A 26,639-nucleotide genomic window follows, 5' to 3' on the forward strand; every position below is an offset into this window, starting at 1 on the left:
GCGATCACCTTCACTTGCCTCCAATCCTGCGGTACAATGTTTTGCTCCAGGAACTTATTGAACAAGTTCAACAAGCGCCTCTTGGCATTGCCGGGTAGATTCTTCAACAAGTTGAATTTGATTCTATCTAACCCAGGCGCGTTATTGTTACAGGACAGGAGGGCAACTGAAAATTCTGCCATCGTAAAAGGTGATTCTATCGCGTCGTGGCCCGGAGACGCATCGCGAACAATGTTTTGATCAGGAACAGAGTCCGGACATACTTTCCTGGCAAAATCAAATATCCACCGACTTGAAGACTCCTCGCTTTCGTTGACCGTTACGCGATTCCGCATTCTTCGGGCTGTGTTCCAAAGAGTGCTCATCGATGCCTCCCTCGACGTCTCGTTCACGAACCGACGCCAATATCCGCGTTTCTTTGCTTTAGCCAAACTTTTAAGCTTGGTATTAAGCTCCGAATACCGTAAATAGTCGCCAGGTATACCTCCCTTCTGGTAGGCCTTAAACGCGTCGGATCTTTGCGTGTAGACATCGGAGCACTCTTGGTCCCACCACGAAGTGGGAGGCCGTTCTTTGATCGTTACGCCGGGATATTTCTTCGTTTGGGCTTGCAACGCGGCGTCGAGAATCAAGCCCGCGAGGAGGTTGTATTCTTCAAGTGGTGGATGATGTTGAATCGACTCGACCGCTTTTGAAATCATTTCCTCGTATAACTTCCAATCGACATTCCGTGTGAGGTCATACGGAATGTCAATTGGTCGCATGCGAGTCGACCCGTTATTAATTGAAATAAGAATAAGCAAATGGTCGCTACCGTGAGGATCAAGGATTACCTTCCATGTGCAATCCAACCGTAGCGACGTCGAACATAAGGATAGATCCAAGGCGCTTGGGCGCGCTGGAGGTTTCGGGATACGTGTCATTTCACCGTTGTTTAAAATAGTCATGTCGAAGTCATCGCAAAGGTTATAGATTAAAGAGGAGCGGTTATCATTGTATGGGGAACCCCAAGCCACGCCATGAGAGTTGAAGTCTCCCAAAATCAAACGTGGCGAGGGAAGAAGTTCTATTAAATCAAAGAGCAGCCGTTGCCCAACCTGTGCTCTGGGAGGAATATATATTGAGGCAATACAAAACTCTTTACCTTGTATTGTCATTTGACATGCGACAACTTCGATGCCTGGAATCGAGGGGAGGTTAATACGATAGAAAGAATAGCACTTTTTAATCCCTAAAAGTACTCCTCCATATGGGGTGTCTCGATCAAGGCGAATAATATTAAAATAATGGAAGTTGATATCAATATTTGAAGTAAGCCAAGTTTCACAAAGGGAAAATGCATCGCATTTGTTTTTATTTATCAAAACTTTAAACGAATCAATTTTTGGTAAAATACTTCTACAATTCCACTGTAAGACAGAGATAGAATCCTTCATATACGCAGTTGAATTAGGCATCGAAGGATACAATCGCTGCAAGAAGGGGCCATTGGGCAGTCAACTGCTTCAAAAATGATCTAACTGTTGGGAGGAATGCTGTAAGAAAAATTTTAATTGGATCGGGTATATTGAAATTTTCAAAAACCCAGTCCACAATGTCAGAAAATTTCACTAATCCAGAGTTTGTTTCATCAACTGGATGTGCAAAAGGAACAACTGGGGTTTTAGATGTTCCTGGCAGTGCTGGGAACTCCTTCTGGGACTTTAAATTTGCAAGCCCAGGAGGAGTTTGCTTCGGTTTTTCCGCAGCACTGTTTGGTTTGTTCGTACTTTTCATTACACTTTGGGAAATCTTAGGACCTTTACGGGGAAGTTTAGGAGAAGAAACATTTTTCCTCTTCCTAGACTCCCCAGGATTGGCATAAGATGTTCCCGCTGATGAATCGTCAGAATCGGTTTCATCGGAGGGCAACAGATCAAAGGGGTTCGATGTTATGGTAGAAGTGGTCACGGTCTTCTTCAGCATCTCAGCGTAAGAACGCTTTGAACGCTCCTTAAGTGACCGCTTGATTTTATCTCTGCGCTGCATGTACACCGGGCACGTGGAGAGCTCATGCTGGTTTTCCCCACAGTGAATACATTTTTCAGCATTAACACTGCAAGAATCTTCCGCATGAGTCTCCCCACACTTGCTACATCGTGCCTTATTGCAGCAGTAGGCGGCTGTGTGGCCTAACTGCTTGCAATTGGTGCAATTCATAACACGGGGTACATACAATCGCACAGGCAGACGAACCCGGTCGATTGAGACGTGGCTAGGGAGTGCAGATCCGGCAAACGTAACGCGTAACGAGTCTGACGGAGTGTAAACTTTTTTACCGCCGACGAGAGACATGGACCGCAATTGATTACAATCCAAAATCTTCGCCTGTGTTTCGGTATTTTTGAAGCAACCGGTTGCGCTTTTAGGATACACTCGACAGACAGACTCGAATCGGTTATGACACCGTCGATCTCCACGTCTCGTGCGGGTATGTAAACGCGATACTCGCGTGTGAAGAGCTCAGAGCAAGCGATAGCATTGGCCTGTGCCAGATCACTGACCACGACACGGAGCTTGTTAGGTCGGACCTTGGAAATTTCGGTCACGGCCTTGTACCCCTTCGTCAGGTCTTTTGAAATTTGCAGTATGTTTAATCGCTTTGAATTCACTCCTGCCTTTGGACGAAAATAAACAGTATAGCTGCCCTGTTGAGATCCGTCCGGGGGGCGAGGGGGCACTGGAGAATGAACAGGGGAGGGGGTAACAGAAGGGTCAGGGGGGTTCGGGGATGGTGGCACGGGAGGCGAGGGATCTATATCCATCGCGCTAAATGTAGCGCACTAGCGAACTAGCGCCGACAAGAACACGTACCTCTTTACTTCTTCCTTCCAGCAGTGGTTGTCCGATCGTTCGAAGCTGCACCCAAAGCAGCCAGCAGCACCAGTACAGCAGCACCAATACAGCCACCAGCAGTGAGCCGGGTGTGAGATCACTCAGCACAGCGACACGGACTCGACTGTCAACTGATGGCCTTGAATAAAACACTCTTTTGTTTGGCTATTCGTACACACGGACCGGATTGTAGTAGAACGACCACTTTGCACGTCCGTTTCTGTCGAGTGTTCGACGCGGAATGATGAAGGTGGGTGCTATTGATGGCGATATTTATGAAAGACCAATTGCTTATGATGAATTTTATAGCATTTTACGTCAGAGAACACTCAACAGTTGGCAATCATCATGGAACTCAGATGAACTGGGACGGTGGCTACATTCCATTTTTCCTAAGGTATCGACGAAAGCATGGTTCAAGGGGTTGGATGAAGGTCGGGACTTCATTCGCGTGATGTCCAGACTTATGTCCAATCACTACACGTTAAACACGCATCTCTTTCGTATAGGGCTTGTAGACAGTAATCACTGCGTTTGTGGCGATGGCTACCATGACATCGAGCATGTTGTTTGGTCGTGTACCGAATACTGTGGTGTTAGGTCTGAGCTTATAGATTCCCTTCGGGCCCGAGGGAAACAACCGAACGTACCCGTTAGAGACATTCTGGGAAGCGGTGATCTCCAGTACACGACACAGCTATACTGCCGCTCATGGCAAGTCCGTCCCAATTGCATTTTTATCAATTTTGAGTTTATTTATGGAATCTATTCCTTTTTATATCTACTTTCGATAAAACAAATATTTTCGAATAGTTCGTTCTGAGGAACTATGAAAAAATAGCAAGTCGGTTTGTCCCATAGTAAAAGTGATCGCAAGTCAGTCCCATTGAAAAAACCTTCGCAATTTAACCCAACAGCCAATAATGATTAAGAAAGTTGTGACGTTTACCACACCTTATGGTCTTCAGGTTTAGAATTGGATGTACCAAGTGATATTCGATGGGAGGTTTGATTGAATTTTACGCGTTCTACTTCGTGTGGCTCTAGCTGATAGTACAATGTTTTCTTCAAAACAAAGTTTCCACCAGTAGCTTCCTTCAGCTGTTGTTTGTTGACAGTGAACGCTTTAGGTGTGTCATTGTTTTGTTAGTTAAAGCATTCTTTAGCAAATACTACTTTTCGTATTTTATCCGTATTTTATGTAAAGATGTGGTTATGAATTGTTCAATTATTGTCGTGAATTTCGTTTTGAAGAATTTGTCAGTTATACCAAGTACTTCGGTACGCTACTTAGCTGTTTTTTAACGGAGCAAACATTTTCCTAAGCTATAGGTGTTTTTTTCATATTTACTTCCACTGCTACGTGGAAGCTGTCCGCCGTCACGAACGTGTGACCGCTCTCAGGGAAATTTAGAACAAATTACCCCCCTGATTTTGTATCAAATGTAAAAACAAAATCTAATTTCATTTTAAGCGGCGAAGTTGGTATATTGTGTTATGCTTCTCACAAAAAACTTGTTTAATGAAGCACGAGAGAAGGTCATTTATGAATTGACCAGCGATGGATTCATTCCAAACGCAAGCTATAGCACCGCCATCGATTTGCAGTAGTTGGTTTTTCATCACCGGTCGTAGCTGGCTATGGGACTGACTTGCTATCATTCTGGCTACGTACCCTAAAAGTAATCGCATGTGAGTCCCAGCTTATGATTTTCAACAAATTTTAATCAAATTTCGGTGTGTATGCAAGTTTTATGATGCAAAAGTGTTAGATTGTCATTGAAGTACTAAATTCTGTTGGTGGTATTGATTGAAAAAGCATTTGAGTGCAAAACTTCACCTAAAGTGTTACGATTTGTGATTGCTGTTTTCTCATCAGCACCAAAACGCAAATGGGACGGACTTGCTATGAGCGGCAGTATACGGGTTTATAAAAAATGCTGGCATTAAAATTTGATTTCTTTTATCTATTTGCTAGAATACAATTTCTGTCACAAACTGAAAGAGAATGATACACCCGGCTGGAGACACTAAAACGAAGACTCGGCATCTCTATGTTTACGCAGACACCTCAGACCAAAACTGCTCAAATAGAACATCACTGGTTAGCCACGTACAAATGAATACATTCTGTAATATAAAATAGTTAAAAACAAAATTGTAACACCCCTCCTCTCACCTTAAATCCCCACTAGCTCGTAGTCGGCCGCGAGAATAAAGAAAAGGCCTCCCTCTTTTCCCTGCTAATTTAGAATTTAAAAAAAATGTACTTGGCTCAGTTAAACATAAATTGTATCGTGCCGTGTCAAATAAACTATTTAAAAAAAAAAACATATCGACAATGTTTTTCCGCCAAAAGATGCGTATTTTTGTGTTCTTAATGTTAACCAAAGAAAACTTTGTTATTACATTTGAACTGAAAAAATAAAGCAAAAAATCTGTTTCATTTTGGAACTCTAGGTCAGTTACGTCAAATTGCTCTAAATCGGTAAATTTGATAGCTACAAAAAAAAACAATTGATTTACAACTTTGCCGAAATGTGTATACAATTATTTCTGCAAATAAAAAAGTTATTTTATTTTGTTTCGTTGATTTTAGGGCCACCCTAATTTTCATTTGCACATAAATAAAGGACTAAGTATACGAAACAACGCCTCAGAAGAAGCTTTTGCTTTAAAACCACAAAATCACATCAAAAAGCTCATGTCCTTCTAAATTGCGTCACTGTACCACTGTGCAATGAGTTTAGTTACCTTTTTCACCACAAGAGGGGGTGTCCCCTATGCGTCTTCTCGAAATTATATGGGGAATTCGAGAGTGAACTATATTGGTATTATAAGATATTTGACATAATAGCTCACATGAAGGAAGACCCGACGACGAGAAGGAAGTATTCCAAGCGCAGCTGGGGCAGGTCTACGATAGTTGCCCGCGGTAGGACGTGAAAGCAGAGCCTGACAAAGTCATTTTCAATTGACAATTACAGGTTACAGTGAATTTGTATCATTTTCGAGCACTTTGTGAGTCATATCAAAACTACTCGAAAGCTCTTGCTTTGATTTTGACAGCTGAACTGCCGGTAACCGTAAGTCAGTCCCATCTGTAAAAATATGAAATCGAGAAAACAGCTTCGAAAGATATTTTATTCACGCTCAGTTATCACTTATTTAACGTGAAATATTTTAACAATATTCATGCTAAAATATAGTTTGCATACTAGCCTGCACTTATTACGTAGTAAAAACCACTGAAATCATTGATTTAATGGTAAAAACCTTGAGTGTGACTGACTTGCCGTTACATACTACATCGAAGAGAGAAGTAACCGCAAGTCAGTCACATTGCCATGTTGATGCTATAGTGCTTGTCGACGTGTTGTTATTCGTTGCCGTGGAAATCCGTCAATCCTTCCAGTTCGGAAGTGTATGTTCATGTGAACAGTTCCAAAAATGTCGATGTTGGAAAATCTCATGATGTACGGAACCGATGAAAGCTCATCCGGTGAGGATTAGGATGAGCTTTCAGCGGTTCCGTACATCATAAGGGACTGCAGTTGGTTCATCCGACAACAAATGTCAAGATGATCAAAATCCGTTTGAGGTTCGAGCATTCGGCTTTTTTCGATACTGAAGATTTTCCGGATAGATCTATTAAGAAGCGAACCAAGAAAAAATGGACTTGAACTCATATTAGCAGCAAATTGCTGCACATAAATTCATCACCATTTCAAACTTAAAAATAATCCCAATAATTGATAATTGTTACTAGATAACTTATTTTCATATAAACGGTCATATTGAACTTCTCTTCCCCACTCCCCAATCCCCATCCATTTTATTTTTTTTTAATTGGGACTGACTTTCGGTTATTTTTCCTCTGGGACTGACTTGCGGTTACTTTTCATAATGGGACAATTCGACTTGGTATTGATTTCCACTTTTGTTGAAAAAACCACTATTTTTTATCGGTACATCTGAAAATACACTCAATGATAGGCCGAAATCCGATGCTAACTCAAAATTGACAAAATTACAGATGGGACTGACTTGCGGTTACCGGCAGTGAAGGGCTTGAAAATAAAAGCAATTATATTCAATTGAAAGCGTAGATTATCACCGTCATTCTCACAAGACGATTCTCAATTGAAAAAAAAAAACAATGAGCGCTAACGAAGACAGGGGGCTTCCAACAGTACTTCACGCATATATAGGGAAGAGGAAGAAAAGAAAATCTCGACGATATGAAACGGAGGTCGCTAACACCAATTTCACAACCTGGAATGGCTATGGGGCGCTAGTGAGTTGTTGCAAAAGAAATCTCCGAAATATTGACCGGAACTTGCCTGACGTATTTATTGGATGCAATCACCTCTCCAACTGCGTATTGCGGTGTTATCGTCAAACGACGCGATGCGGTGCAAGTTTCAAAAGAAACGCTAAAGGAAAGGATAGGGATAGGGATAGGGACATAGTATGCGTCAGTATTTCCGCCAATTGAGATAGTCAGCAGTTGAATGATGCTGTATGGTCTGAATGATCAGAAATGACGCGCTAAACACCAGACAAGAAAGAAAGAAAGAAGTGATCACCAAACGTTGTTTTTTTACGTATATTTCCAAAACAACACTTCAACACAAAATTTTTGTTCTAAAAATGTTTCAAAAAATACCAAGTCTGTTTGTCCCATTGTTGAGTTTCCACGCATAACTGTCTCACTAGAGTAATGTCCACAATTAGTTAACTATACATCATTATTACGAAGCATAGGGTTCATAAATACGTAAACTAGACTTTAAGAACTTTAAAAAATGACGGAGAGGAGAGGAGAGGTGTTATTTTAAAAAAGGGAGGGCCATTATTTTGAAATACAATAGTTATTGTTCGAACAAACTACATATTTTATGGAATTTCAATCAAAACAACGGAATCGGAAAAAATGTTAAACAAAAACACGGTCTACGGATGCTATTTCGAATCAACCTTTGTTGAACGGATGTTCCTAATATTATCAATATACGGTCGAGGGTGAGTCTGGGTACATCAACTGACTGTTAATTTCGTTTGAAAAAAATCAGACGTCTTTATATCAAGCATTTCGACTTCCTTCGTGGCTTTGGCAAATGCAGACGTAAAATCGTCGAAGGAGACCACTGACCACACGTTCATGCCACATCGACTTTTCCACCGCAGCATGGAAGCTGTCGGGAGCCATGAACGTATGCCCTGGCTCAAAAAACTTCATGACGATTTGTTTTAGAGCAGTACCAGTCTTGTTCAGCAGTAGGACAACATATTCGAGCCCCAACTTTTGGTTTTGGGTTGAACAATAACAACAACAAAATAAACAAACCCCAACTCGTGCAAATGATGTTTTAGTTTGTTTGTTTTGTGCGACGCGAAATTCACAGTGGGACTGTTATGCGTGGAATTTGCCAATTTATTCTATGATTATAGGCATAAGAGTCCCACTGAACATTTTTTCTGTAAACGACCATAAATTAAATCCTAAAATGAAGTATTTGATAATTTTCATTGGATATGTTGACCTTTAATGCAATGTCAATCACAAAATTGTTTTTTGATATGCCATTTCGCCTCAGATGGTAAATAATTTTCAAATCTTTAATCGCATTTTCCTCAGTCGTCCGTTTTGGAACATGGGACAGTTATGAGTGGAACGGCAGAGCAATCGATTAATCTGTGATCGATTACCTGCTGTAGCAATATTAGGTACAAGCGCTACGGATCATACAAACGACTGGTATGACGGCCTATGCCAACAGTTATTCGAGGAGAAGAACGCAGCACGGACGAGAATGCAGGAATACAGTACGAGAGCGAACTAAGTTCTAGGAGAAGCTTCCGCTAATTTTACGTGCCGCGAGCCGATATTTGCAGGAGCTTGTACGACAACCTGCTCACGGGCAAGTGAGAGATGATCAAAAGGTGGAAGCAGCACTTCGATGACCATTTAAACAGTGATGCAGTGGATGGTGGCGAACCAGCCTGTGGCTGAAAGCCACCTTAATAAAGTAAAAAAAAGTGATGCAGTGGAGCGCGAGGACGGTATGGCAATTTATATTGGTGCACGAGCAGAAGACAACAGGGTTCCACCTCCTGGTCCCCTGGAGGAGAAAAGGAGATTAACCGGCTAAAAAACAACAAAGCTGCTGGGGGGGACTAATTTTCCAGCGAGCTGTTAAAATACTGTGGAGAAACACTGGTTAGAACCGTATACTGGGTCATTTCCGAGATTTAGGAGGAAGAACGAGTACCGGAAGAATGGGTTCTGCCATCTACAGTTAGAGTGTTGCAATTACTATGCTGAACGCCGCCTACAAGGTCCTCTTCCATATTGCCGTCGACCGTTTTCGTAGCAGCTTGTGGAGCACCCGGCGGATTTATGGGTGCCTACCCCACCACGAATTAGATATTCGCGGTTTGGCTGGTTATGCAGAAATGCCGAGAATATAACGTGCTCGTACATGATCTACAGGGTGTTCAATAAGTTCGAATACACTTTATGTGTTAAAAAGAATGAAAATACAAGATATTCTCTTCTGAGTCAACTTTTATTGAGGAAATGTTCATTGAAAACCTTTACGACATAATATCTACGGGGAGCTGGGTGGCCACAAAATCTTATTGAGAAAATCGGTTAGATTCTCCCGACATCTCGCTTGGATGATATTCGCCGTGTGGGCCGGTGTGCCGTCACAATTGAGACCAGATTATGCACTACTACAGGTTTCCGGACAAACTAAGACGATTGATCAAAACGACGATGGATCGAGTGATGTGTGTGATTCGAGTATCGGAGACACTCTTCAGTCCCTTCGAAACTTGACGGGGTTTACGGCAAGGTGTTGATCTTGCGTGCCTGCTGTTTAATATTGCTCTTGTAGATGTGATTAGAAGAGCAAGGATTAACACGAGTGGCACGATATTCCAAAAACAGGCTCTACTGTTTGGGTTGCCGATAATATCGACATTGTGGCTCGGACCTTGGTGAAGATGGCGGATACGTACATCGAACTGAAGGCCGAAGCCAAATGAGTTGGAATGGTCATTAATGTATCGAAGATGAAGTACATGAAAGGAAGAGGTGCAAAAGAAGAAAGTGCTCATTTCCCAAGTTCAGATTGGTGGTGATGAAATCAAGATGTTCGACAAGTTCGTGTTCCTGGGCTCATTGATAACCGCCGACGATACCCGCAGAGAAATTCATCAACGCATAATGACAGAAAATCGCACCTGCTTTGGTCTCTGAAGGATGCTCCGATCGAGTAGAATTCGCCGCCACACCAAGTTGACTGTCTACAGAACACTGACCAGACCGGGAGTACTTCACCACTATGACATAAGGACTATGCTTGTGGAGGCCCACGTGTTCTTGCGGTAGACTGCAGATGGAGAACGGGGCACGGAACGTGAAGAAGGCAAATAAACCACGAATTGCAGGAGCTGCTTGAGGAGCCATCTACCGTTCACACTGCCAAGATGCGGATCTCGGACAACAGTACGGTAAAGATGGTTCTCGAAACCAATTCCCCTGACGAAACGGAGAGGTGCACAGTTGAATCGATCAGGTAGAAGACAACCTACGGACGGCTCTGACTTACAGCGAGGGTACACTATGGCCTGAGACTCATACTCCACTACTTGTATGAGTATTGAAAAACAAAAGTTAAATCGCGTGGAAATTTATTTGATGCTGCCAAACAGTTCCACTAGTACCTACTTAAAATTTAACACTCGACACTGTTCTTACAAAGAATGATCATACATACACATATTCCGAAGTAATGTACGCACTGATAGGAAACAGAGAGCAGGGAATAGCTGAAGCCAGCAAAAGCAGTGCGAAAGAAAAGCATCCAACAACATTACGGCATCAGCTAGCCTAGTAGGTATTGAAACCTGCAACGAAGGACAACCAACGTGTGCAGAAAAGAGCAAGCTCCGAAAATCACCAAATGTAAGAGATAGTAATAACCAAAGAAGATGTAATGAAATATTGATTATTGTTTTTTTCCGATATTCTTCACTTCTCCTGTTTACGGGGGCAACCAGTGCAAACATCGTATTTTCTCTTATTACCTTTCATTATTTCGAATGATAACAAAATGTGCTAGCCTAATCAGTAACCCAAAAGCAACACACGTAGATATTTTGTTACTTAAATTAGTAGGTTCTTGATTTATACATTTACTGGAGCTGTTATGACACCAAGGATTTTGACATCAGTGCAAATCCTTGAACGCTGAGCCGATCCCTAACAAGAAATAACAGAAAGAAAATTACCGAAGTTTAATCTAATCCAACTTTGCCACACAGGTGTCACGTTGCTACGACGACTAACGAAAAGTGTAAAAACATGATGGAAACACTCGTTTCTTTCACCCTCGGTTTATACAAACTGCTAAGCTAAACTCGTAATCATCGCCGCCGCCATTATCATCATGTAAATGATTACTAGGTTGACGAAAAACTAAAAATGGAGAAATAACATTTACGGCGCTTCGTTTTAAAGGAGCGTGGAAACATTAGTAGCGTAATAATTCCTAAGCACGCGACGGAGAAAACTGAAAGTTTAAATCCCCTTAGAACGCTATTGCATGCACAGTGGCTTTTCCTGCGGTGCGGTGCTGTCTACGAAAACTTAAATCAGTGATGGAGACGGACTCGTTCGAGCGGGATTTATTCAAATTAGGGCTATGCCTGAATCAGGCAAATGACTAAGCACCCCATTAGTCTACAGACATTAGTTCACTCGTGAATATTATGTCGTTAGAAGTTCGATATTGGACTTTGGTTCAATTTTTAACTGACGTCTACGCTCGAACAGGATAAAGTTGACATAAATTATGTTTCTAGTATGTGAATGCAGAGAAATTTGATACATTTTCTGCCTTGCTAACTGCAACTTGTGCATCGAAAGAGTAAATAGCATATTCTGAAGGCCAGGTGTCATTTTTCGTTCAAAATGTTACGAATACAATGTAGCATATACCGTTTATTAAAATCAACTATACAAAAACACTTTGAACGTAAACCAACATTACTAATACGAAAACAAAATCAATTACCAGGGTAAGCTAAATTCTTCTGCTTCTACATAAAATTGAAAAGCTAATTTTGATACAGGCAAATTCTTGGTACGGGCGGCATTTCGCTTTTGTACGCCTCTGGTTTTTTTTTTCAGTAAGTTTTCCATACAAATAAACCACCCGCAAAAGCGGCTCCCACAAACTTGAACCACCTTGTAAAAAAATAAAACATCAGGCGTACACACTAAATCGATACAACTTTATTGCTACACCAACATGCCCCAACAATGATTTATTGATTTGGCAACATCCACCCTCCTCAATAGAAACCCAGACGTGGCCTTGTCTAAACTTTAAAAATATCGACTTAATTTCGTTCTTTAAACTGCTCCATCTGGTCGTTAGTGGTGGCCCTTTAAAATATGTATTTATGCTGACCTAAAAGACAGATTCCCAACACATTCGCACACGACGATTTTGGTATACAGATTATATAAGGACATGGCAGACACTATTGAGTGAAATATCCTTCCGTCAACGTACGTCCATCTATCATTCCATGGAAACAATTTCGATCAGCTTAAAGGAAAACATACAAGCGTCTTCGTTTTTCATTTCCACCACCCCACCCACAGTCATTTGTGCAAAGATTCGAAAGCTACGGAATACGGTAGTTGGGAAAAAGGCGTGATGGAAAGCTGAAAAGAGAAACCAGACCTGGCGATGCTTAGCAAGATGGGAGCGAGATATGCCTCAGTCCGGACCAAGGAATGGGAATACAAGTGCTGGAAAATGGACAGTAGAAAATCATCCCACACACGCACAATACGATGGAGGGAAAGCGGCATAACAACCTCTTGCGAAACCTTACATATAAAGCAGAGGGAAAGAAGCCGGGTCATCATCAGGACGAGGAACTATAACTCATCCTATCCACCCTCGATTCAGTCGCGCCTGAGTGTTAAAGTGACGATGAAAAAATTTGGCCGCTACTTTTGTTGTACATATCGTACCACTACATATGAGCGGACACTAAGACGTACGAAGCACAGGGTACAAATCGTCGTAAACTTGAATGGAAACAAAAAGTATTTCATACCATCAATAACGTTTTCTTTTTCCACGCTTTAGTGTTGGTGTAAGAAAGTGAAAGTAGAAACTTTTTTTTCATTTTAATATTTGCAGCTCGTACTTACCAACTTATTTCTTCTTGTATAATTATATTCATATAAACAATTCACTCAATTCAAAAAGCAAAGCCTAGATACTGATACTCCTTTTTCGGAACTAGATCTTCTATGAGATTAATTTTGCAAACAACCTTTTGTAAATCATTTAATAAACAACCAAACTGCTGTTAATAGCAATTAAATGTAGCGATCTCAAAGTTAATCAAACTGTAGCCTTCATTGCTATGAAAAATCATTGTTAATCTTATTTAACCATAGTTATACTTAAAGTCATACTTGAAACAGTTCCATTTCCCGATTTAACAAAATTCCAGCAGTTTTGCTTAAGTCTTATATTATTTGATTTAAAATTTTCAATTATTTCATATTACAGCGTTCATTACCGGCGTTGATTTGCGAATCTAATTATTTGTGTTTGCTTTTCTGCAGATACTACGTAACCTCATGTCTAGTCAGATTATTACGCTATTCAATAAAAACCGCAAAATCAAGTTTCTATTCAATCGAGAAATCAAATAAAAAATTTCCATCCCAATTCCGTTTGCTCCTTCCACCTATACTCAAATATAATTTCCTTCTCATATATTCAATGACTTGTCCATTTGATGTTTTTTTCACATATCCAATCGCTACTTCTGCTACATACGTCGATAATATTTTCCACCAAAACGTAGCGAGCAAGTCCAATTGCTTTTCCTCTCTGTCCATTTAGGCGCAAATAATCCACCCCAGGCCAAAATCTTCTAATAATGTATGAAAAGCTAGCATTCGGACTGGAGGCGACGTATAGCCGCGTATTCATATATTAGAGCCGTTGGCAAATGTCCTGGTCACAAGTGCTACAAATGAACCCACAGCGAACACAAGAGCGTACTTATACAAACACTGAATAGTGTAGATACCAACAAGCAGGACACCGACCATGGTGGACTTTTCATATTTTCTATTTCCTAATTTCACAAAAATAAATTGGGAGAAAATTATTAATATTTATTTATTGATGATACGATCATTGATAAGACTTTCGGCGTACGGCAAAAGTAGCAGACAAATGTTTGTTAGTGACATGCCGAATGTTCGCCGTTTATACATAAAGACGATGTTTCACTCTATATACCGCTTTCGATTGACCGTTCCAGAGATGGAGACATCGGAAATGTGAACATCGTTCACGCAAGCGATGCTGCAACTGAACTCGTCTTTGATTATCGTGTAGTGGAAACGACAGCAATCAAAGCTTCAACCCGCCCATCTTTACCTGTTTCATGTGTTAGGTATAGTATATGTGACACGTAGTAAAATTCCAGCTATTATACAATTACTTAAACCGATTCTTAGCGGCTGATGCGCATGATACGTTCTATGTTATCTGGATTTGAACTAGAAACATAACATCTAATCTACCCAGTGTTCAGTATTTTAATTTAAAAAAAATAGCTTTTACTATTTAAACGTGACTTAGCAAAAATGTGGTTCAGGTTTTTCAATGTTTAATCAGAGCAGGTATAGTTTTAAATATGCATTTCTTTTTTTCCATAACTTTTAAGCCACATATCAAATTGTTATGAAGTTTGTTATTTGTAAGTTTGAGAGATGACTCGTTCGTATGACACTAGTTATGTTCAAATAAGTCATGTTATCTTTGAGATAATAGACTTTCGTTGTTTTATTAACAATTCAATACATAACGGTTGCTTAAGTTCGATTATAATCAAATGAAATGGGAACGTATAGGGCAGCCAAACTTTGAAACCGCGTGTTCAATCATAATTCATCAGGCAACCCTTAACTAGCCCGCTTATCTGATAATGATTTTGATCAAATCGGTTGTGTAGTTTCTGAGATAATGGAGTTTCGTGATTTTCATATTTCGGTACATCACAGACGAAGATACAGTTAGATTACAGTAAAATTCAATAGGGTGTTATGAGGCAGCTAGACTTTTCTTTTGACACTAATTTTGTGGAAATCTCTGAGAAAAGTGAGTGAGTGCAAGTAGTCTTCGGAACGTGTTCCTTTTCATAGCTGGATTTCACATTTTTAAACATAACAGACAAAGTAGTAGTCCGATTGCAAAACAAATCAATAGGCTCTTATGGGGCAACTAGACCTTCCATTTGGAACTGATTTTATGAAAATCGGTCCAGCCATCTTTGAGAAACATGAGTGAGATTAAATAGTCTCCAAAACACGTTTCTTTTCATAACTTTTGAACTACACATCCAATCTTTATAAAACTTAATAGTTAAGGGTTTTTCAGGTAGCCTGTTCATTTGAAACCAATTTTGTAAAATCGGTTGTGTAGTTTTCGAGATAATGGGGTTTCATGATTTACATGATTTACATTTTGATACATAACCTCTAAACTAAAAATACGATTACAATAAAATTGAATAAGGTCTTATAGGACAATAAGACCTTTCATTTGCAATTAATTTCATGAAAATCGGTCCAGCCATCTCTGAGAAAAGTGAGTGAGAATAAAAATCTGCACATACACATACACACACACACATACACACACATACACACACATACAAACACATACACACATACACACATACACACACACCACACACACACCACACACACACCACACACACACACCACACACACACAGCTCGTCGGGCGGAGTCGAGTGATATATGCCATTCGGCCCTTTGGAGCACTTTTATACTTTCGGTTTTCCAAGTGATTGCTATACCTTTCTAGGAGCAAGGCAAAATATAAAATAACTGGGTTTTTAGTTCGAAAGTTGTACAATGGAACAATTCTAAGAAAAAATTAATATATTCTCAACTTTAAAATTTGTTGGCAAATGAGTTTATTTCATCAATCAAATCCAGTTTATTGATTGTTGGATTTTATATAAAGCTCTATCTTTGTTCGTTACTTTCAATGACGAAGTTACTGATTTAATTAATTTCACCATATACATAAAAGAGAATGGCAAAGTGTGGTGGCAAACGTACGACCGTGCATAACTACAACAAAACGTCTGCTTTAAGCTGACTTCGCTTCAGTGTGTATTTGTCTTCGTCCAAAGAAGAAACCAGGTAAATTTAAAGGACAATGTTAAAATTTACGAAAAACCGTACCATGAAGAAATGAGATCGCAACGATACAAGAAGTTGCTTTCAATTTTCTCACTTGTATGTGCTCGTATGCGGGATCTCCATAGAAACTTGGCCGATTGGTTCTATTGTTCTGAAAAATTATAAAAAGAGACTGGATGATTCAAACACGGTGAAAGTTCTGACATTAAAACTTTAATTCAAGTTTGACGATTATAGCGGACCTGCTCCATTATTCATCTCATTAAGCCGATATTCACGAAAAATGCACGGATTACACACCAAATTTTCACGAAATCATTGAACAAATAAACTAAATATGCTTACGTACTCATATGGAATCGTTTAACATTGTATATTTAGTAAAATTAGCTAGATTTATCCTGGATTTTGTAAAACAAAACCATTTTTCCATTATTCATCTCACGACGCCCCCATATTCATCACACTGTTAATCATGCATGAAACACATTATCATGAATGAACGTTGCCATAGCCCGTCGTAGTAGGTTACCTAGATATCCGCTGCAGTTGTTTACGTGCAAAATTGGTAACCTAGGTAACCACTACAGTGCTGTAGATATATGTCAATTATGTCGAAATAATTCAACATTTTCAGTATGATTTTTTCGTATTAACAGAAACTGATTTGGCAACTTTTGATTTTCTTTAACGCAGTGAAAACAGATGAAAATACATACAGTTAAAATTTAGGAATTGTAGAAATTCATCTTATATATTTCTGCTAATTCAAGCTTGTTTTTGGAAATTTGAGGTGAACATTTCAAAGATTAAAGTATTCTTAGTGTAGTGAGTGATTTTGTTAAGTGATTAAAATAAAAAGTGGTCCGCTAGTGATGAAAAAAACTTTGGTTGGCTGCTGAACGAGTCCCGTTGTAGCCGTATAGAAAGATGCGCGGATTTTGTTTTCTGAGGTAGGTGATTGAATTAAAAGAGCTTTCGATTGCAGATGCCCGATTATAATATCAAATTTAGTGCTTTTAAATGAGTATTTGAGGATTATACTTTATGAGGAATCAAAAGTGAACTAAGAAGAATCTATCCATGGATTAGCAGATTGGTTTAAGAAGAAAATATGCGTTTTTTCCTGTTTTCAATTGTGTTTACATGTTGAATGAGATGAATATACGGGCTGAGAATAATAATGGAGCAGTTCCCCTACTTTAAAATTTGCATGATGGAATTATCATGGTTATGGTTAGAGAACAGATTGGTCTTTAATGCAATACAGTTCATGTCACTTGTGCATCCTAGTTCCTGAATGAATGATTTTCAATGATAAAAAACAAAAGTAAAAATACATGGACTAAGGACTTTTCAAATTATCCGGAATCTCTAACTTTGCAACGATAAAGCACTACCCTAATTCGTCTTCAGGTACATATATTTGTATATTCTTATGCTTATCTCAATTTTGTGAATGGTGCAAATAATGTCTTCGCTAACTTCTTGTGTTGAAGGGATTGTAAAGCTTTATTACATACTGCAACAGTCTTCCATTGCTGTCTCCGTCTGTTTCGTATATTTGTTTTACGCGGAGATACGTACCTCATAAAAAACCGCGTAATTGAAAAGCACGCGTTCATTCGAAAACCCTTGTTAACTCAAAAGTTCTACCTTGGTCCAAACGCTGGCGGACCATGTCTTCTAACTAATCGCCCTGGAGTAATTGAAAAAAATGGAACTCACAATAATAGGAACATACAGTTGAATCCCTCTAAATCGACATTTTTTATAACGACAAATCTAGCTATAGCGACATTCTCAAAGGCCCCTCAGTTTTATACTAAAATTCTTCGTTTTATTGCAACATTTCGCTATTACGACCTTCCTCTATAACGGCATACCAAAACTCATACCCACTTGTCATTCTTTATTGCGACAATAGTACAGTCGAACCCCTCTATAACGACATTGCTAAATCTATAATGATATGCTCAACGGTACCTTCTGTTCTACATATACAAAAATTCTTCGTATTATTGCGACATTTCGCTATAACGACAGTCCCTTGCGATGTCGCTATAAAGGGACTCGACTGTACATTCATAATTAGTACACTTTCTGACTGAGTCTTTTACTCAATAAACACTGAAACAATGTTGGTTACTAAACCGCGTTCAAAAGGCGCGTTAATTCGAAAAACCGCATAATTCAAAAATTCATTTAAAAAACCATCGTTTTAAAAAAATCCGCATATGAAAACCGCTAAGCAATCAACTCAAAAGTGTCAACCCTATCGTGTGACTCTAACTCCGGAGATTTATTCAAATTGTATACAACTGGTCCTAAAATTCAAATGATCTAAAGATTAGTGTTAAGATTTAAAAAATTTAGTGGAAATATTTAAGATGAATTTTTCTTACATCGTATTTCGTATATTGCAATCCCGCGCCGAATGTGGGAGGGGGGCGGGGTACACTCGAGCGGGGGGAGGTACGATCAGCGTTACGTAACAAACAGCCTCTTGTTTACCTCTTCGAGAAGGCCGTAATTTTACTCCAAAAATCTAGCATTTTTATTAAGCAAGGCGGAGCAGAGGCAAATGTACCAACGACTCACATTTGAAAACTGAGCATATGTCTGTGTGTGCTAAAACCCATTCGTTCTGTTCCGGTCTGATTAAGACTACGATACAGACCATCTAGGAAACAAAGCGGTGGACAACTTGTTCCTGGTAATCATAATCGACGAACATATCAGGCCAGTATTTCATGATATTTCATGAATATACGGGCTAACACAGTGCAACAATTTTTTTGCCTTGGCCTCTATGTATGATTTTCTGATGAAGTTTGATGCAAAACCAAATTTCCCCGAGTTTGAACGTATTCCAACTCAAGGGGCAACAATGGCGCCATTTTGAATTTTTGAGAAATCGAAAATTTTCGATGTTTTTTGGACGCCATTTTGTTTTAAGACCAAATATCAAAATTCTAAGAGTTTGTCCACATATTAGCATTTTCTTACCCATCTTTTAAAAAAAAAACCGATCTTAAATCGGACAAAAACTGAGTTCAAACGGTTTTGGCATGGTTTTAGTATATTTTACAAAGCTGAATAATATCGAGTATGTCTTAGCATTAATGGTATTGCGCTAATATCTAAAAGTGCTAGTCAAATTATATCTTATATTGAGTAAAAAAGTCTCAGAAATCGATTGGTAGGTGTCTGATCTAAGTAAAATGTCAGCAACATGTCGGTTTCGCCCCAAATAGGGGAATTGAGGCAAATTGATATGATATTGGAACGAACTGCAGGAGCTGCTTGGGAAGCCATTTATCGTCCACACCGCTAAGATTGGCAGATTGCGTTGGGCATGTTGTAAGGATGTCGGGCGACAGCCCAATAAAGATGGTTCTTGGAACTGTTCCGTCTGTGACGAGACGGAGAGGTGTACAGCGGGTAAGGTGGATCGATCAGGTGGAAGACGATCTGCGGACCCTACGTAGACTGCAGAGCTGGCGAACTGCAGCCATGGACCGAGTGGAATGGAGACGACTCTTACGTACAGCAAACGCCACACCACGGCTTAGGACTATTTGGTAAGGTGAGGGAAGTGAACTTCATTGATATATTATAACATTTGGTTTTATCAGGTACGCAACTAAGTTCTCGCTGAGGTTTTTTTTTTTTTCAATAAAAATGCAACATCATTTTAAAAAAATAGTTGCATATAAATCATTCTTAGTATTATCCATCGCTAGCCACTACTTTGTACCATTTTTGTGATAGATCTCGAATACCATTACGATAAAAGTGTTCGTCTTTTGAGGTTATCTACGAATCAAACCATTTTCCGATGTCTTCACATGAACAAAACTGCTGATCAGCCAGACCACGTGCCATCGAGCGAAACAAATAATAATCGGACAGCGCAATATATGGGTGAGGTAGGATTTTCCATTTAAACGTTTCTATGTATGTTCTAACCACTCTGACAGTAAGAGGCCAAGCGTTGTAACGCAGATTCACTTTTTCATGCCTCTGCTTTTATTGAATCCATTTTTCATCACCCGTTACGATGCGATGAAGAAAGTCCTGCCTTTTTTGCCGTTAGAGCAGTTGTTCTCAGGCGAAAAAACGACGCTCACCGTCTCTTGTCTTCAAATCATGAAAAATCCAAGCTTTTGTTCAACAAAGAATGCAATCGCTTGTAAATGGCTTGACGACTAACTCCTAGTATCCAAGCAAGCCGTTCCTGCGTTTTGCACGGATCCTCATCGAGCAATTCCTCCAATTCAGCGTCGTCGCAGGTTTTTGACCTTCCTTCACGCGGACATCCGTCATTATCATGAATGAAATTGTAAATGACGCAACAATAAAATCACTAACGTGTCAAAGAGGTTCGTCACAGTGCTGAGAATATTCACTGTCATGATATTCAAGCAGCGATTTTCAGCCGCCTTTATATTGATAATCATACTACCCATGCGACCGTTGATATTCATGATACCAAACAACCGGTGAACACCGACAAGATAAACTTTAACACTCGTGTTGAAATTTTGATCGTCAAAAATAAAAATCATATCAAAATAGTGAAAATTAAAATTAACCTTATTCGACCATTTATACTGTACTGGGCAGTGTTCAGCTTCTGAACAGATTTGCACTACTTGGATTGATAATCACCGAAGCTTCTTTAAATATCATTACGAGGCCTTTGATATTCATTCCACTGTTCTGTCATTGAATATGAGTATCAAAATTCATGCATCGTAGCAATGAACATAGGTTACTGAGTTGCATCAGAAAAAAAAAATGTGCTGACACTGAGATTAATTCAATTCATCTACTCATGAATAAACATTGATATTCTAAGGCACTGGTTCGTCGCGTTTAGCATATGTCAAAATTATAATGGTGTTTGGTTTTTCTTAAATAATGCACTTGTCCAAGGTGACCATATATTTTATACAATATGATGACTTTCAAAGAAAGGGAAAGGGTTGTGAGTGCATGTTTAACGGTTTTGAGAACTTTAATGGAATAAAGAATAGTGAATGACATAATTCAAACGAAAAGTCTTTTTAGGCTTTAGTCCCGAAGTTTTCCCTTTCTGAGAAACCTGAAGACGCCTCTATGTGTATAGAGGCTGTCTATAAACCACGTTCTCATTACTGGCCATTCCAGGGAGATATTCCTAGCCTTCGAATTAAACCAGTCATACATTATTTTCATAATTTGTATGAAGCGTAGTTCCTGATCAACCACTTAGCCTTCTGGGGCTAATAGCTTAGTTGAGAGAGTTTGTTATCGATATTGTTTTCAACACATTTTGCATGTGTAGGATAAGTACAACGATACACCGTGCCCCAGTGCTGAGTCGAGAAAATTTCCAGCTCGAAAAGATCCTCGACTCGATCGGGAATCGAACCCGATATCACAACCGTGTGGAAGAGCTAGCCGACCGTCATCGCTAACCACAAAGCCACGGGGACCATAGTCAGCCCTATACATGCTATTTCATAATATCATTCTTGTGTATTATTCATAGATTCACTACTGTCCATTTTCAGGTGTTAAACTCAACCTTTTGTTTTTGACACAATGTCATCCTGTAGAAAGAGTGAGATTGGGCCAATGTTCATGTATTTTTAGTAAAATTGTACTTCATTGTAACTTGACCATATTTGTGGCAGTTATTAACAAGTCGTTTAAGCATGCATTAACGTGCTTTAGATCAAATTATTTGCTCAAATGTGTCCATTATAAGCTAGGTAGCAAAAAACTATACTTTTTGGCAAAATTTCACTGCAGTAGACAGTACCCGTTTTGAAAGATGTTATTGAAAGATCAAAAAAATATAACAGCACCAGCTAGCAATGGGCAAAATCGATCCAATTTTTGCAAAATCGATCTTTTCGGGCTGATTTATCGATTTTTTGAATCGATTTCTCTGCGCGCGATTTTCTACTGAATCGATCCTTTGGATGGCAAGATCGTTTTTTTCGCCTGAAAAATAAATGTGTGCAAAACGAATTGAAGACAATAGTGATTGCATTTATTGTTGCTAACGTAATCTGCGGCCGAATTCCGAGAACACCTTTTTTCGAAGAGAAGAAAATTTCTTAATTGATAGTATACAAAATTTTTTTCTTCTCTCCGAAGAAGTGTGTGCTCGGAACTCGGACACTGATCTGAAAAATGTGTCAATTTTTACCGGGATGACCATAGTTGAAGAATGGGCTAAAGTTCAATAGACATGAAACCGAGGAAAACGCATTTCAAATGCTTATGTTGGTTCAAACAATTGTCTACGTCCATGACAACTTTTTTCATGAGTATGTCACCACCCCCACAAGGTTCCAGAATATCCAGCTTTCTACGAACGGTAATGGCGGATAGGGCACGCTGCCCATTTTGACGTTTTCTGTAGGTCAGGAAAGCTGGATAACCTTGTCGTCGAGCTGAAAAAGTACAATCCGCAGCCAAATTAAGTCCCTCCAGTATTTTTAACGCAGTAACCATTTTTTTGCCTTTGTAAACGCGACATCAATAGACAAACCCGTATGAAATTTGGCTAATACGCATGTGTTGTGAAATATATCAAGGATTAGGGGTTGGTGAAACGGCTCTTTTGCAAGAGCGGCTATGAACTGACTCATGGTTCACAATGATTCACGAGCGTTGACAGTTTGTGTAGTCTCGGTAAACTTCGGGTTCACGCGAACCAAACAGTTTTGCTGCGCCCAAAAAACCGTGGTTCTTTTCCGTGAGCTGTTCGTTCTTTCGCTTTTTCTAAGAACCGGTTCATATGAACGGCTCGTGAGCCGTTCACCCATTCCTAGCGAGGATGAAAAGAACGACGAGACAAGTTTGCACCTCGTACTGAATATAAATTACCGACCACAAGACCACCTCGAAAGTTTGACATATATTGTATACAATCATTACTAACTGATTGGTGTATATTGGGGTGGCAATGGACTTTGACAGTTTTATTTAGAAGTAGTGTTCAATGTTACGCCCTCACGAACAGTTAGCAAAATTTCGATTTTTTGGATAACACCCGACCTCGACGTTTTATACATTTCTAATAACCCGTTCACATGATGTAATATTGCTCATCTTGATTTCAAATCCCATACTCCAATTTTCCGTGAAAACTAGATGTATGTATGTTTCAAGATACGCGATATCACGTGATATCTGCTATAGTATGAACAAGGCATAAGACATTTGGCACAAAAAAAAACTATTACAAACTGTGCTTTTCTTCAGAAGTCGAGAAAGTGAAATTTAGACCAAATACTCCTGAATTCCGATTGAGCTGAAATTTTGCATTACATTGGATATTGAATTTACCATTTTGGATAATAGCCAACATTATTTCATATTTGCTACCTCTGTAAGTGCACTTTTTGAAAATTGGCTTCCGTAGGGACGTTGTTTACTATCGTTGTGGGTGTTTACTATCAAGCACCAATTTTTTGATTTCCGTAGAAAAGGCATATGCGCTTATTTTTCAACTATGAGTAGCGGGGTACTCGTTAACTCAAATATTGCAAAAGTTGAATTAAATGTTCGTGTATATGCCGTGCTGCATTCTGTTCTGCATGGTGTCGCGCTCGCCATTTTTGTTTATTTGAGTTTGTGCTGCGGATGTTCCGATTTTTTTATGAATTGGGTTGTTCAGCCATATCAGTTTTTTCTATCATCTGAAAGATCTGAATTTTCTAAGTAAAACGTGATTTAAAAAAAAATATATCATTATCCTTCGCTTTCTAAATCACAATTTGAAACTGCTTGAAATTCACTCGAAACCGCTACAATGACAGATCGCCCAACTACCAACTGCCATTGTAGCGATTTAGAGCGAATATTTGTTTTTTTCTCAAAAACCGAAGGAAAATGATACAAATTTTTAAAAAATCACGTTTTACTTAGAAAGTTACACTCTTTTGGATGATATATAAAAATCGGAAATCCGTGAATAGCTAAACAACCCAATTATACAGGTTTGGATTGCTCTTAGTGCATCCGAAACAATAGACCATTTCACGAACTGACAGGTGTCACGGATCCTGCTGATTTTGATGATGCTTTCACGTGCATTATGTCAGCGGTTCCAAACTTTCTGTCAAAATTTCGTTCATGAATCAAGTTCACAAACGTCTCGTGAAACGGTCTATGGGATGAGCGACAACGAAAACTCTTAGTAGAAAAAAAAACCGCCAAAAGAGTACACGTGGTAAAAGAAGATGGCAATAAACTAAAAAGGCCGTATCGTTAGTAGATGTTGTGAACGAAAACTCGTTGAACATGATTGATGAACCAGAAAACGCAAACAAAACAAAATCTCCATAAATATAGCCAAAAAAAGTCGTAAAAAGCTTATACCGAACAAAAATCGATTTTTTGTTGAATCGATTTTCCCAACTCGATTTTCTCATGAATCGATTTTATTGATTTTGATTAATCGATGCAGGAGAATCGATTTTTTTTCAAAGATCGCCCATTGCTAGCACCAGCAGTTTCACTATTAAACAACAGCCCTGAAAAAATGTAACTAATGAAAAACACATTTATGAAATTTTATTTCTGGAAACCAATTCGAATCAAGCAAATATGGCTTGAAAAAATTACATTTTCACAAAAAATTAAAATCATCCATTTTTAACGATAGCGCGGATTTAAATCATATAAACTAGTTGAAGTAAGTATAAACTAAAAAAATCGACACCGCATTACATGGAATTAACAACACAGCTCCTGGTAGTAACTGACATTTAAATCTAATAACATTATTGTGAAACAGAGCTAAGGTTAGGTTCGTTTTTGCTAAGTGAAATTAGAATTTTCACATAATAATTTCATTTGCAATATTTAGCACTTGTCCAAGGTGACCATCCAAATAACTCTTTCCTGCAGCTGCCAACAATTCTAATAAATATGAAATTGGATTTTCGGAAAGGGAGACTACATCGCACAAATAGCCATGTGTACAACCACAAGGATCTTTATGTTTCCCCTTCGTTCGTATTATGAGCCTACGGCGCAGCTTATCAAATGACTGCAAGTTTGTGGGGGAGAAATTTGAAATAAAAAAATTCCCAATTGTGTTACATTTGCGTTGTGTCTAATCGATAGGGTAAATGACCTTTTCAATTTCAAAATGAGAAAATACTCTATTGATTATTTATATACTTACTTGAGCTACAAGTTTTCTGTATAAGATGACATCTGTATGTAAATATGTTTCGCAGCACTGATTGAAGTCCTAGGAAGCGCGTACTTTTTGTTAATGGTGACAGACTTCACTATTTTTAACTCCTGCTAGTTTAGGCATATGTATTTATTTTTCTCTAAACTACACTGCGTGTTCCTGGTAAAAATTGTGTTTTAAGTTACATGCACCTGGCGTTGCGTTAATAATAGCTACAATGTAGCTCAGTTTACAACAGAACAGACTAATAACAATGTCATTATAGTTTACTTTTTCGTAATTATTTTAGTTCCGATTTCAATAGAATTAGGAAGAAAAAAAATTATTGAATGTATTTTAATCCAAAATTATATATTCTTTATATACTGACATATACAGTATACTGACTCGTCAATTTCTCAACATTTCGAATGTTACGGACCAGAAAATTAGTTTCAACATATCCTTAGAGCTCCGCATTATGCATTAAACTTCTCCGATAGTACCTCCGAAAAGGCCACTTGCCAAATCGGCCTATCCGAACTGTTGTAATCCTGATAGCTGCTGTTTTTTTTCTATTAGAAATCAATTCTATCAAAATGAATCTCCAAACAAATTTCATATAAAAACCCAACTGTATTTTACTTTCTGTGTAATCGATATTTATGTACTCTAATGTATTCACTATTGAACATTTTCAAAACAAAAACAACACGAAACACGAAATATATTGTTTTCAGTCAATCAAGATGAATTCAGCTTCAAGCATACATGCAAAACAAACATCGTAAATTAATCCTGCCAAGGACACCGGATTACGACACTCTCCGAAAGCGGTGAAACTTACAGAAACTTCACAACGACTAAACACCTAACTATTCATTCCGACACTAAAACGCGCGTAAAACAAGATCTTGGGTAGCCTTGCACGCCGTTCACCGAGGCTACCACAGCGGACACGACTTTTTGTAGACTAACCGATTTTCCTGAAAGGAAAGCGCCAACAACCCACAACCGCCATCGCCAGCGGTAATGAAACGACCACCGACGAAAAAAAGAACACGAATTCTTTCCACCCCGTGTACAAACGAATGGGCATACACATACAAATATTTTTATTTCCATCCACTTTGAAATTTTTTTCACCATTCGGTCTGACCAGTCTGTTTTCGTCCTTATTTTGTTCGAATTTTTACACGAACATGTGTGCTTTGCGTTTGTGTTTCGGTTTCTTTCAGCGTTGTGGTACGACAGCAATAGATTTTCGCATGGTACACAC

The 26,639-nt window shown here is 39.0% G+C and overlaps 1 protein-coding gene across 1 annotated transcript in view; it reads right to left on the reverse strand.

Moving 5' to 3' along the window:
- LOC129727442 (uncharacterized) overlaps positions 1 to 26,323 on the reverse strand; it is a 72,790-nt gene extending 46,467 nt beyond the window's left edge. The window contains exons 1-2 of the mRNA XM_055685294.1: positions 26,208 to 26,323; positions 25,367 to 25,540 (exon numbers count right to left, since the gene is read on the reverse strand). The gene's annotated coding sequence lies outside the window, so the exon portion shown is untranslated. The remainder of the gene's footprint in view (positions 1 to 25,366; positions 25,541 to 26,207) is intronic.
- Between the last annotated feature and the right edge of the window lie 316 nt (positions 26,324 to 26,639).

The sequence above is a fragment of the Wyeomyia smithii genome, chromosome 3 (assembly GCF_029784165.1).
Source record: "Wyeomyia smithii strain HCP4-BCI-WySm-NY-G18 chromosome 3, ASM2978416v1, whole genome shotgun sequence".
NCBI lineage: Eukaryota > Metazoa > Arthropoda > Insecta > Diptera > Culicidae > Wyeomyia > Wyeomyia smithii.